General features: G+C 38.4%; 3 pseudogenes across 1 annotated transcript; 1 reads left to right on the forward strand and 2 right to left on the reverse strand.

The window, feature by feature from the left end:
• The first annotated feature begins 1033 nt into the window (after positions 1-1033).
• LOC148919805 (uncharacterized) lies at positions 1034-3736 on the forward strand (annotated as a pseudogene).
• On the reverse strand, positions 1428-1527 carry LOC148919806 (small nucleolar RNA R71; annotated as a pseudogene).
• LOC148919807 (alpha-amylase 3, chloroplastic-like) lies at positions 3308-11039 on the reverse strand (annotated as a pseudogene). Its single transcript, XR_016123547.1, has 8 exons — positions 11004-11039; positions 10792-10875; positions 10596-10718; positions 10356-10475; positions 9452-9807; positions 4842-5506; positions 4302-4417; positions 3308-4026 (listed from the first exon to the last, which is right to left on the reverse strand). The product of XR_016123547.1 is annotated as an alpha-amylase 3, chloroplastic-like (transcript).
• Positions 11040-11074: the final 35 nt, after the last annotated feature.

Genomic DNA, 11074 nt, shown 5'->3' on the forward strand with positions numbered 1-11074 from the left:
ATTATATGCATGCAGGTTTTCGAATTATTCATCACTGGGTTAAACTATCTAAGTGTCTTGATGCTTGATCACCATTAGGATGTTTAGAAAAGTAATTTGATGCAGTTTTGGTCGGAGGTCGGTCCTGAAATTGACGAAGGCTTCTTGTGATTAATATGTGCAAGTTCACTTAGGATGAATACCACGTCTTAAGGGTTGCATGTTTTTTTCAAAAGGTTTCACAGAACTTAATGAGTCATGTATGTTTAGATTTGATCTGAATACCACAGACGGATTGCATGCGTGATATACGCTCTATGTTGGGGGTCCAAGTAGGCATATATTAGGAGTACCTAACCTTCGAAATATGCATGTATAGGTCATAAGTAATTGGGGGAACTATATAGAATTGTTAAGGTGACGGCGGATCCCTAGTGCTTTCTTAATTTGATTTCTAAAAACACAACTGTTTCTCTTGCTCTTAGCTTTAATATTGCATATTGCCTTATTTTTCTTAGTTAAATTCCTTTTAATTTAAGGTCTTCAAATCAAACATCTCAACTTTCTCTTTTGCAATAATTAATTAGAATTTGGTTGCTACGAGTTATTTAATGATCCATGCGGAGAACGACCTTGCGAGAATCATTTATACTACAATAACCTTGTCATTCTTGCAAGTTTTGTAGGAGTTTTAACCCTGTTTGCGCAGGTACTAAAAAGCCTATCAAGAAATTGGTGCCGTTGCCGGGGATTATTTAAAATAATTCGTTCTAATCAGATTCTGCATTAATTATTGCTGTACATACATACCAAAAAAAAAAAAAAAAGAAGAAAAAATTTTCGTTTTTATTTATTTTTGCAGATCACAGAAGGCAGTCAGATTACAATTTGTGCATGGTCAGCACACGTTCAGCAGTTCAGCAATTGTTTCCGTTTGATCCGAACCTAAGCAATCTTTAAGGAGGAGACGCAGGGAGCAAAATTTGTGTGGGTTCCTTCACCGCAAGGGACTTTTCTGCAGTCTTTATACTCGAGGACTTGCACAGATGAAACAATGGCTTTTGTTATTCCAGAGGCTGGTGATCCTTTGGGTAATTCTTTAACAGCTCATGCCACTAACATACCAGGTTGCATTACATATCCAGCAGTGGAAGAAGGGTCTACATTCGAAATCAAGCATCACATGTTGAGTATTCTACCTACATTTCATGGGTTATCAACCGATGATCCTAACATGCACATTGCAGAATTTTTAATGGGATGCAAGAATATTTTGGTGAAAGGATTCTCAGCTGAATCTATTAAGCTTCTTCTATTTCCTTACACATTGAAAGATCAAGCAAGGAGATGGCTCCTCACACTTCCATCTGGAAGCATTAGCACTTGGAACCAACTCAGTGAAAAATTCTTAAACAAGTATTATCCAGCTTCAAAGACTCTCGACATGAAAACTCAAATTTTATCTTTTGCCCAAAAACCAAATGAAGAGTTTCATAAGGCGTGGGAACGGTTTAAAGAGTTGAATAGAAAATGTCCACATTCTGGTATTAGCAGTACGGATCAAGTGCATATATTTTTCAGAGGGTTAAATATGACAACAAAAACTCTTGTCAACGCTTCATGCAGAGGATCATACAAGGATAACAATGCACAAGAGGCTTGTTTATTGTTTGAAAAAATGGCAGCAGATACACAGCAATGGGCGTTGAGCAGCCACAATCAAGGTCTGTTTTTGAGATATCTAATGGTTCTCCATATATGTCGGCACAAATTGAAAAAATGGAGAAAAAGCTTGAAAGATTTGATGCAAAATTTGACATGTTATTACAAAGAATTCCAGGTTCATAGGTTGCTGTACAGCAACCTTTACCAGCTGTAGCATTTGCAATGTGACAACCCATGATTTTTTGAGCTGTCCGCATAAAGATGCTTATTCCGGAATTTGCAGTGGAACAAGTTAATGCATTTAATAATTTTCAACGTCCACAATATGACCCGTATTCAAATGTTTACAACCCGGGTTGGAGAGATCATCCTAATTTTAAGTGGGACAGAGATCAACCTGCAAGGCCACAATTTCAACAATGAATACAAAGCTGTGCTAAAGGCTGCTTGGGAGGTTGCAATTGAAAAATTAGCAAATGCCACTAGTCAAGAATTCCAAAATCTGCAAGCAACAGTGAAAAACATAGAAAAACAAATAGGGCGATTGCATTCCAAGTTTCAGAAAGAGCACTAGGTACATTTCCTAGCCAAACGGAACATAATCCAAGGGAGGCGCAGATTGTAAGGCGATTCAAGTTCTACGTTCGGGTAAAAGTTATGACAATAGAGGTGAAATTTGTGTTGGAAATTCGCAGGCAACATCACACCACAAGCAGATTCAGAAATTTTGCAGAATCGATATTGTTACATTCTCTGAGTCTATGGGCGATCTTAAAACAAAAATTGAGAAACTGCAGAACGTGTTTATGTGCCTCCAATGCCTTATCCTAAAAGGTTGAAGCCCACGTTAAAGATCAACAATTGACAGATTTTATGAAGACGTTGGCCAAAGTTCAGATCAATCTCCCATTGATTGATGCAATTAAGAACATTCCATCTTATGCCAAGTTTTTAAAGGATGTTTGCACAAAGAAAAAGAAGCTCGTGGATTTTGAAAAAGTTATTCTTACAGAGCAGTTTTATTACACAAACTGCCTCTAAAGAAACAAGACCCAGTGAGTTTTACAATTTCATGCACAATTGGAAATTCTAATTTTAAACGTGCTTTAATTGATTTGGGTGCCAGTATTAATTTAATGCATTTTTCTGTTTTTCAGAGACTAGGACAAGGAGAAATCAAGCCTACATCAGTTATTCTACAACTGGCGGACCGTTTAGTTGCTTACCCTAAGAGAATTATTGAAGACCTCATTATTAAAGTGGATAATCTCTACCTTCCTGCAGATTTTGTGGTCTTGGACATGGATGAAGATATACAAACACCGATTATTTTGGGGCGTCCATTCATGGGTATGCTCGAACCTTAATTGATGTTGAGGCTGGAACACTTACACTTAGAGTGCAAGATCAGTCCGTTGTTTTCAGTTTATTCGAAATAACCAAAAGGCCAACTGATGTGCAAGATTGTATGCGTGTTGACATGTTAGACAGCTTAATGCATGCTGAAATTATGCCCCGTTTGACATCAGATCCATTGTTAAAGGTGTTGCATGGGTTGGAGAATAAAAACACTGAAGATGAAGAGGTTTTTGAGTATGTTTCAGCTTTGGAAAGTGTTCCTTTTCTACACCCCCGTTGGAGGCACGTTTTTGAGAGTTTAGGGGAACCGAAAAAACCATTGCAGCCCTTTAAAGTACAACCACCTAAACTGGATTTAAAAGTACTACCAGGACACTTGAAATACGCTTATCTAGGTGCACATTCTTCGCTGCCAGTTATTATAGCTGCTGACTTATCATCAACAGAAGAAGAAAAATTGCTGCGTATTTTAAGAAATTATCAAGATGCAATCGGTTGGACTATAGTAGACATTAAAGGGATCAACCCTACAATTTGCATGCACCGAATTCTGATGGAAGATGGAGTAAAGCCCACCGTTGATGCTCAACGTCGTTTGAGTCCAATTATGAAAGAAGTTGTTCGTACTGAGGTTATGAAGCTTCTAGATGCTGGGATGATCTACCCCATTTCGATAGTAAGTGGGTTAGTGCAACTCAAGTGGTGCCCAAGCGTTCTGGAATTACAGTTGTGAAGAATGACAACAATGAACTTGTGCCCACACGTTTGACTACTGGGTGGCGTATATGTGTTGATTACAGAAAGATCAATGCGGGCACTAGAAAGGATCATTTTCCATTGCCTTTCACTGATCAAATGTTGGAAAGGTTGGCTGGTCGTACGTTTTATTGTTTCTTGGATGGATATTCAGGGTACAACCAGATTCCAGTTGCACCTGAGGATCAAGAGAAGACAACCTTTACATGTCCTTTTGGGACTTTTGCATATCGAAGAATGCCTTTTGGTTTGTGCAATGCCCCTGCCCTGTAGAATAGAAAGAAGGCATTTTCACCAATCTGAAAACATACTGCATACAAAATGTCACCGAGATAACGTACTAGGCAAACTTCGGCATATAAACATTCACTCTGCACATATGATAGACATACGAAGGCAGTTCCATAAGCTGCAAGGTTCACACTTTTTACCCCTTCAACAAAAGTAGTCTAATACAAATCTATAAGTAATATAATTTCTTCTTCCCACATATCACATTTATTCTATATTACTTTTAGTAACCTATAGACATTACAAAATACCATTTTGATTCTGATATTCTGCACAACGGTGGTTCAGCACAGCATCTCCAAGAACTTTTATACCGACTTTATGGAACGTCCTCACAGTCTCCTTCAGTTCGTCAATATTTCCGTATCTGAGAAGTGTGAGACAGCAGCAATCAGTACTTTTTTAGTTTTCACAGTATACTCTGTATAATGATACTAACTAGCATCTCTTATATGAAAGTTCAATACGAAGACTAGAAAATAAAAGTAACCCCCTGAACCAAATAAAAGGAAATTTACTACCATTCCCATAAACGATAAAGAATGAAACCTTAAGGTTCAACAAGTGATTGGTATGTTGATCAGAATGCGCATAAACCAAGCAAGCAGAGGTATGCCAAACTACATTTTTTTTTTCAAGAGATGTTACAAAAATAGTTATAAATTTTTGAAAAACACAAGTGAAAATAGTAATCAAAGTGAAAGCAGAACAGAGCTAGCTCAATTATTTGGAGTGAACTACGAAGACCATGAGAAAATTATTATGTGTATTATGAATTTAAGATATGGTACCTGGAGTTCAGATTATATAAATCCTTCGGCATGTACCCTTCAGGTGACAGAGAGTCTGTAGGGGGTGGTAACCAAATCACAGTGAAAACTAGTGAAGATAATTCTGCGGCTTTACTTTGGAGTTCCATGTACCAACTTCCAGATTTATGAGATTCCCAGTTAAAACCTTGGCACAATATTTCAAAACCTGTGCCTGTCCCTGAGCATATTTTGGCGGGGCTTTCAATTCTTCAGTCTCTGAAATTGCTTCCTCTGTGAAAGTTGGAACAGTGCTTCGGAAGATACTATAGGCTTCGGAAGCCAATTTTTCTATTTCTTGAAGAATGCTTTCTTGTGCTTCTTTGGACTTCGTCTTTTGATTCTTCTCAGAGGAAATGTCACTCACTAAGTTCCTTATTTCATTTATTATTCCATTGGTATATGCAGTAATTTTTTTTTTCTTGAACTGCTTCTGTACTACAGTCAGGTACCTTTGCATCTTCAGATGGAACCTCTCTTGGTATAGCAATAGCAATTGAGTGATTTGAGCTGGACAGAGGGATGTAGAAGTCATTGCCCGCACATTTCAACCACGTACTTTCATTTAGTTTGAAAACAAAAAGAAATCCTGCGAGTCCTTCTTCCAAAGTAAACAATGCCCAACATCCTTTTCCACCCTCTTTTTGCTGCACACAGGATACCCATGAGAATTCAACCAAACAAAAAAAGGATACCCATGAAAATAACAAAATTGATCAAGAAAATAATCCATTATTGATCAGGTTAATTGAAAATTTCTCAAGTAGGCACAACACAACTAGGAAACCTTGATTTTAAAGTTTTTTTTTTTCTGGAGAAGAACATTGAGTATAATGACAGTAAATTTAAGATTAATGATTAACTAAACAATTGCAAGCAAGAAGATGATTATAGCCAGAACTTACATGCATTCACCATTTCTCTATCATCTAAATAATGTACACCAAGTACGTGTGCACTGAACTGCTAACAAAATCTTCAGATTGGGTTTTGATCATATAAATGCTCTCAAAAACAATCCCATGTCTCCATTGTTCAAAATCATGCTCCAACCAACACAAAGGTATTTGTATGCCTGAAGAGTTAACTAAAACTAACAATGTAGCATGAGTTTCATGATCTTCAAAGATGATGACCTAATTAGTAATTTAAGTAGAAATTTAAAAGGCACATTGATGCAGGGCAGCGGCTATAAGCTGCTGTCCAGCGACCCAAACATACCCAAAATACAGAGAATAGAAGGATAAAGCAGTAGAATCGAAGTTGGAACGAAGATAATTGAGTTCTAGGGCAAAATCCCAACAGAAACTCTATAGACTAACGTCTGAAATTATATTCATCAACAAAACTAAATACAAGAGTCTCTAAATAGCCTATTTATACTAGAATACACCAGCCTAGAATTCCTATTCCTAGTTTAATAAGAAATCCTAATTCACAAAGGAAATTAAAACCTAAACAGGAAAATAAACCAAATCCTAGTAAGAATAGGAAAACAAGTAATAAAATAACCTATTAATTTAATATAACTAAAACTTAGCCTTATTGGCTGATGCCCACTTAGATTAGGAAAATCTAATAGATGCTCCTGCATCAACTCCACCGGGTTGGGAAGAATTCTTCCTCGAATTCCAATCGTTTGGTGAAAACCGCCTAGACATAACCTCCTCTTAGATAAGTTGTCCATAGAACTTTGGCCTTGATATTGAACCTTCCCACACCAAAGAAATAGATATTTAGAATATTTGATCCTTCTGGAACAGTACCAGATATCTTCTGCAGCCAAACTCTCAGCCCAAAAACTCTTAACGCTAAAAACCAGTAGTCTAACAAGGTCAATGACGTTCTTGGTAGTTTGAAAATTAAAAGAATCAACCCCAAGAAAATCAGCATACTCATAAGTATCACCTTTGAAGGAATTCAGCTCATCTCCAACAATTCCCCCAAGAATTTCTTGAATTACCTTTCCTTCAAATGTGGGTTGATTGTGTTGCTTCAAAAGTTCAAACCCAGCTTCTTCTTGATTCACTGCCTTCAAGATTACACTAGATTCAGCTTGTTTACTCTCACCAAATACCTTGTCAGAAGCTTTCTCAATTCCCAAACAAACTTCACAATCTTCTTCCAAACAACAGTCAAACACGGGAGGGTCTTCTAAATTTAGGGTATTGTCATCTTCTAATTTATTTGAAGCCCCCTCAACATCCTTCTTAGTAACAAGTGGATACACAAACGCCACCTTCTTGCTCTCAATGTCAAACTCATGGCAGAATCCTTCTTCAAGCGACTGCAAAGTCCACTTTCTCCCATCCTTATAGAATGAATAGGTGTTAGCTTTAGTAGAATGCATCATGTCTTTGTCAAACAACCATGGTCTTCCCAATAAGATATGACATGCGTGGGAACAACATCACACCAAGCTTCATCCTCAATGGTATTACCAATAGTAAATTTAACCAAACACCTTGAAGTGATTGGTACTTCGCTTCTTTCAAACCATGCAACCTTGTAGGGATTAGGATGCTTCTCAATTGGTAACTTCAATTTTTCTACCGCCTCCTTTGAAATAATGTTTTCACTACTTCCTCCATCAAAAATCACGTTGCACACCTTTTCCCCACAAAGGACTCGTGTTCGGAATATATTATGTCGACGCCAATCCTCTTCCTCAACTTTGGGAGTTGTCATCACTTCTTACCAACAAACATTCTCCTTCAACTGGTAAGAGATCAATAACTTCCTCTTCGTTGCCATAAACATCATACATGGCTCGGAAAGTTGATCTTATCACCTACCAAATTTATTCTTCTTTGTGGACAAGCGTAAGATTTATGCCCCGCCTCTCCGCAATTGAAACATCGAGCTTGTGAAGTACTTCCAGCCTTGGAATTCTTGACATTAGCGCCATTTGGAGGATGAAATTGTGTTGTTTCCTTCCCCTTTTCACTCTTATTAGCACCCAAGTTCCTACCACCTATTCGGGTACTTGGATTGGCTTCTTCATCACTTTGAACCCGTGTCCGGGTGGCTGGAAACTGCTCTCTTCCACCACGCGCGGTAGTCTTCGCTCTGCCATTAAAGCATATTGTCGAGCATCTTCAACTTGAACAAACGAAACCCCATCTCATCTCGAATTGTCCGATTCAAACCGAAAGATAACGAGATGTCATCTGCTCATTAGTCTCATTCAAACCAACTCGAATTGAGAGATTATTAAACTCGATGTATATTCTTCAACATGTCTCGTTGCTTTAAGTTATGGCCATATAACTCCATGGTATAATCAGCAGTAAAAGCAGAATTTGGATTTCATACGATCCCATGTGTTGATCTTCTTCCCCAGCACGCTGCTCTTCAACTCTCTTCCACCATTGAAGCGCGGTACTCTTCAATTTAAGCTTTACAAACAACACCTTGCGATCTTCTCGCCATAGGCTTCCATTCAAAATAATTCTCTAGACTTGCCTCCCAATCCAAATAATCTTCAACATGCATCTTTCCATAGAAATCAACAACTTCAATTTTAATTCCTCCACCATTCAAATCCAACGCACGAACCAACCGCTCTTCCAATCCACCTCGATGACCACCACCATGGTTTCCAGCTTCATGAAAAAGGTTGTCGACGTCTTTCGCTTCATATTCATCCTCACCACCACCTTCCCAGGTATGTGTAAGGGTCCGCGTTGCTCTCCATATAGGCATCCGCGCTTGCTGGAGGGCTTGCACCGCTCTCGACAAGTCTTCCATCATACGCATCTCAGCCATCTCTGTGTTGGGCTTGGTTCCTCGTCCACGACCTCTAGCACGTCCAACCATGGTGTGGAGCAAGGATTAACCTAGGCTCTAATACCAATTTGATGCAGGGCAGCGGCTATAAGCTGCTGTCCAGCGACCCAAACATACCCAAAATACAGAGAATAGAAGGATAAAGCAGTAGAATCAAGTTGGAACGAAGATAATTGAGTTCTAGGGCAAAATCCCAACAGAAACTCTATAGACTAACGTCTGAAATTATATTCATCAACAAAACTAAATACAAGAGTCTCTAAATAGCCTATTTATACTAGAATACACCAGCCTAGAATTCCTATTCCTAGTTTAATAAGAAATCCTAATTCACAAAGGAAATTAAAACCTAAACAGGAAAATAAACCAAATCCTAGTAAGAATAGGAAAACAAGTAATAAAATAACCTATTAATTTAATATAACTAAAACTTAGCCTTATTGGCTGATGCCCACTTAGATTAGGAAAATCTAATAGATGCTCCTGCATCACACATATTTGTGCATGATGAAGTGAGCACAAACTCGCACCCAACTCCTTGATCTCCAGTTATTATGTTGTCCTGCAAAGTATTAGAAATTGTTTCTTTGAGCAAAAATCTAAAATTAAAAAAAAAAGAGGAAGAAATTAACAGTGATCCCGTAATTAGAATAGTAACATTGTGATAGTAGCTAAAAGAGGTATACATATATTCAATGTTATATTACCCAAAAAAAAAAAAAAGAACCTATAGCAAAGCTGTCAAGAAATAATCGCACAAGAAAGGAGAGGGAATAGAAAAGAAAGGAAAAGGTCATAGAAACCTGTAATTGAGTCCGCAAAGCCTTGTCCTTGAATACTACTGTTTCTTGTGTATGTGGGGCAGCTGGAATTTCCCATCTTTTAGTATCATCTCTACAAACTCCCCAGTGAGCAACAACATGATCAGGCAAATCCGTTTCTAAGCATAGAAGATTCTTAGCTGTCTCAGGGCACTTCCTTACAGAAACAGTTACTGAATTATTCACAGCAATTTCTTTTGCAATGGCCAGTTCTTCATAGAACTCTTCTACATGCCTAGTTTTCTGTTGAGGGTCTCTGGATTCATTGCTGCTATCTTGATCTTTGGAGTACGGTGATTCTGCTTTGACAAACGCATTTGATAGCTTCCCCAAAGCTCCTAGAATTGAAAAGAAGACAAGCAACTTTCTTTCATTTCAAGTTGGATAACTCTCGAGAAAAACTGAAGATCCTAAACCAACCACCCATAACCCACCTCCACAGCCGACAAGAGTGGGCATGTTTGGGCTCTACAACTTAGTAGCAGTGACTGCGAGACAGCCACTTGGCTCAACTATTGGCATTGACATAAATTCACGCTAGATAAACTCAGGAAGAATTCATGCTACTAAACACCTGCTTTCCATTTCAGTATATAACTACAAGAATAACTAGACAAGGAATCATTTATACATATTGACCTTACTAGTCTGTTTTGAAAGTGGGTCCTGTCCTCAATTTTTTTTTAAAGATGTATAGAAACAAGGGAGTCAGTTTCACTATTATGTTTTACTAGGACACTCATCACTCCTCCAGGATTTTGTTACACCATTTCTTGGAAAATCACAAATTGGTTCAGGCTGCAAATCGTTGGTAAGTGTAAAAGATCCAACAGTATTACGAACAAAATAAATCAAGTAGACCAGAGAATAGAATGGCTTTGACAACCTGGCCATGCGCCCAGCCCCATTTTGCTCCAACCACATTTTCATCCTCTTGCGGGTAGTCCACAAGAGGCACTCTAAAATCTCTCCCTCTATGCTGATACCAAGCACCAGTTTCTTCATCCTGCACCACCAAAACCCCCCAACAAGGGCAGAAATTCTCACAAAAAGATGCACAATAACAGCCTGCATATCTAACATAAAGGGACGAAATTCTCAACTGTTAATAGTTGAAAATTAGAACCTTGAGAACAAAATTTATCGCTGCAATTGCACTGTTGGGTTTAACATCAATCTTCACTTCATGAGATTGATCACCTCCTACGGGCAACGCTGATTTATTCAAGGGTGTATCTATTGCATAGTCCTGAAATTCCACAAGTATTTCAAATTCATATTGAACGGAGCTCCGCAATCAAACTTAAGAACCCAATACATACCTTGATGGGAATTGAACCAGGTGGCCTCATTTCACTAGGAGGTTGATCCGACCTTTTATATTCATTACCACGAGGCGGCAAGTAGATGACCTCGTACAACGCAAGAGCATCCAAGATTCCTTCAAACCATCCTCCGTTATGATCAGAACGGAGGATGGTTTGAAGGAATCTTGGATGCTCTTGCGGTGTATGAGGGCATCTACTTATAAAAGGATGAAGGACACGCTTCGGATCGACAACGTAGCAATTTATTGTCGCCAAACAATCATCTCGCTCAACAATC

The sequence above is a fragment of the Prunus mume genome, linkage group LG2, assembly GCF_029339155.1.
Source record: "Prunus mume cultivar Tortuosa linkage group LG2, ASM2933915v1, whole genome shotgun sequence".
Classification (NCBI taxonomy): domain Eukaryota; kingdom Viridiplantae; phylum Streptophyta; class Magnoliopsida; order Rosales; family Rosaceae; genus Prunus; species Prunus mume.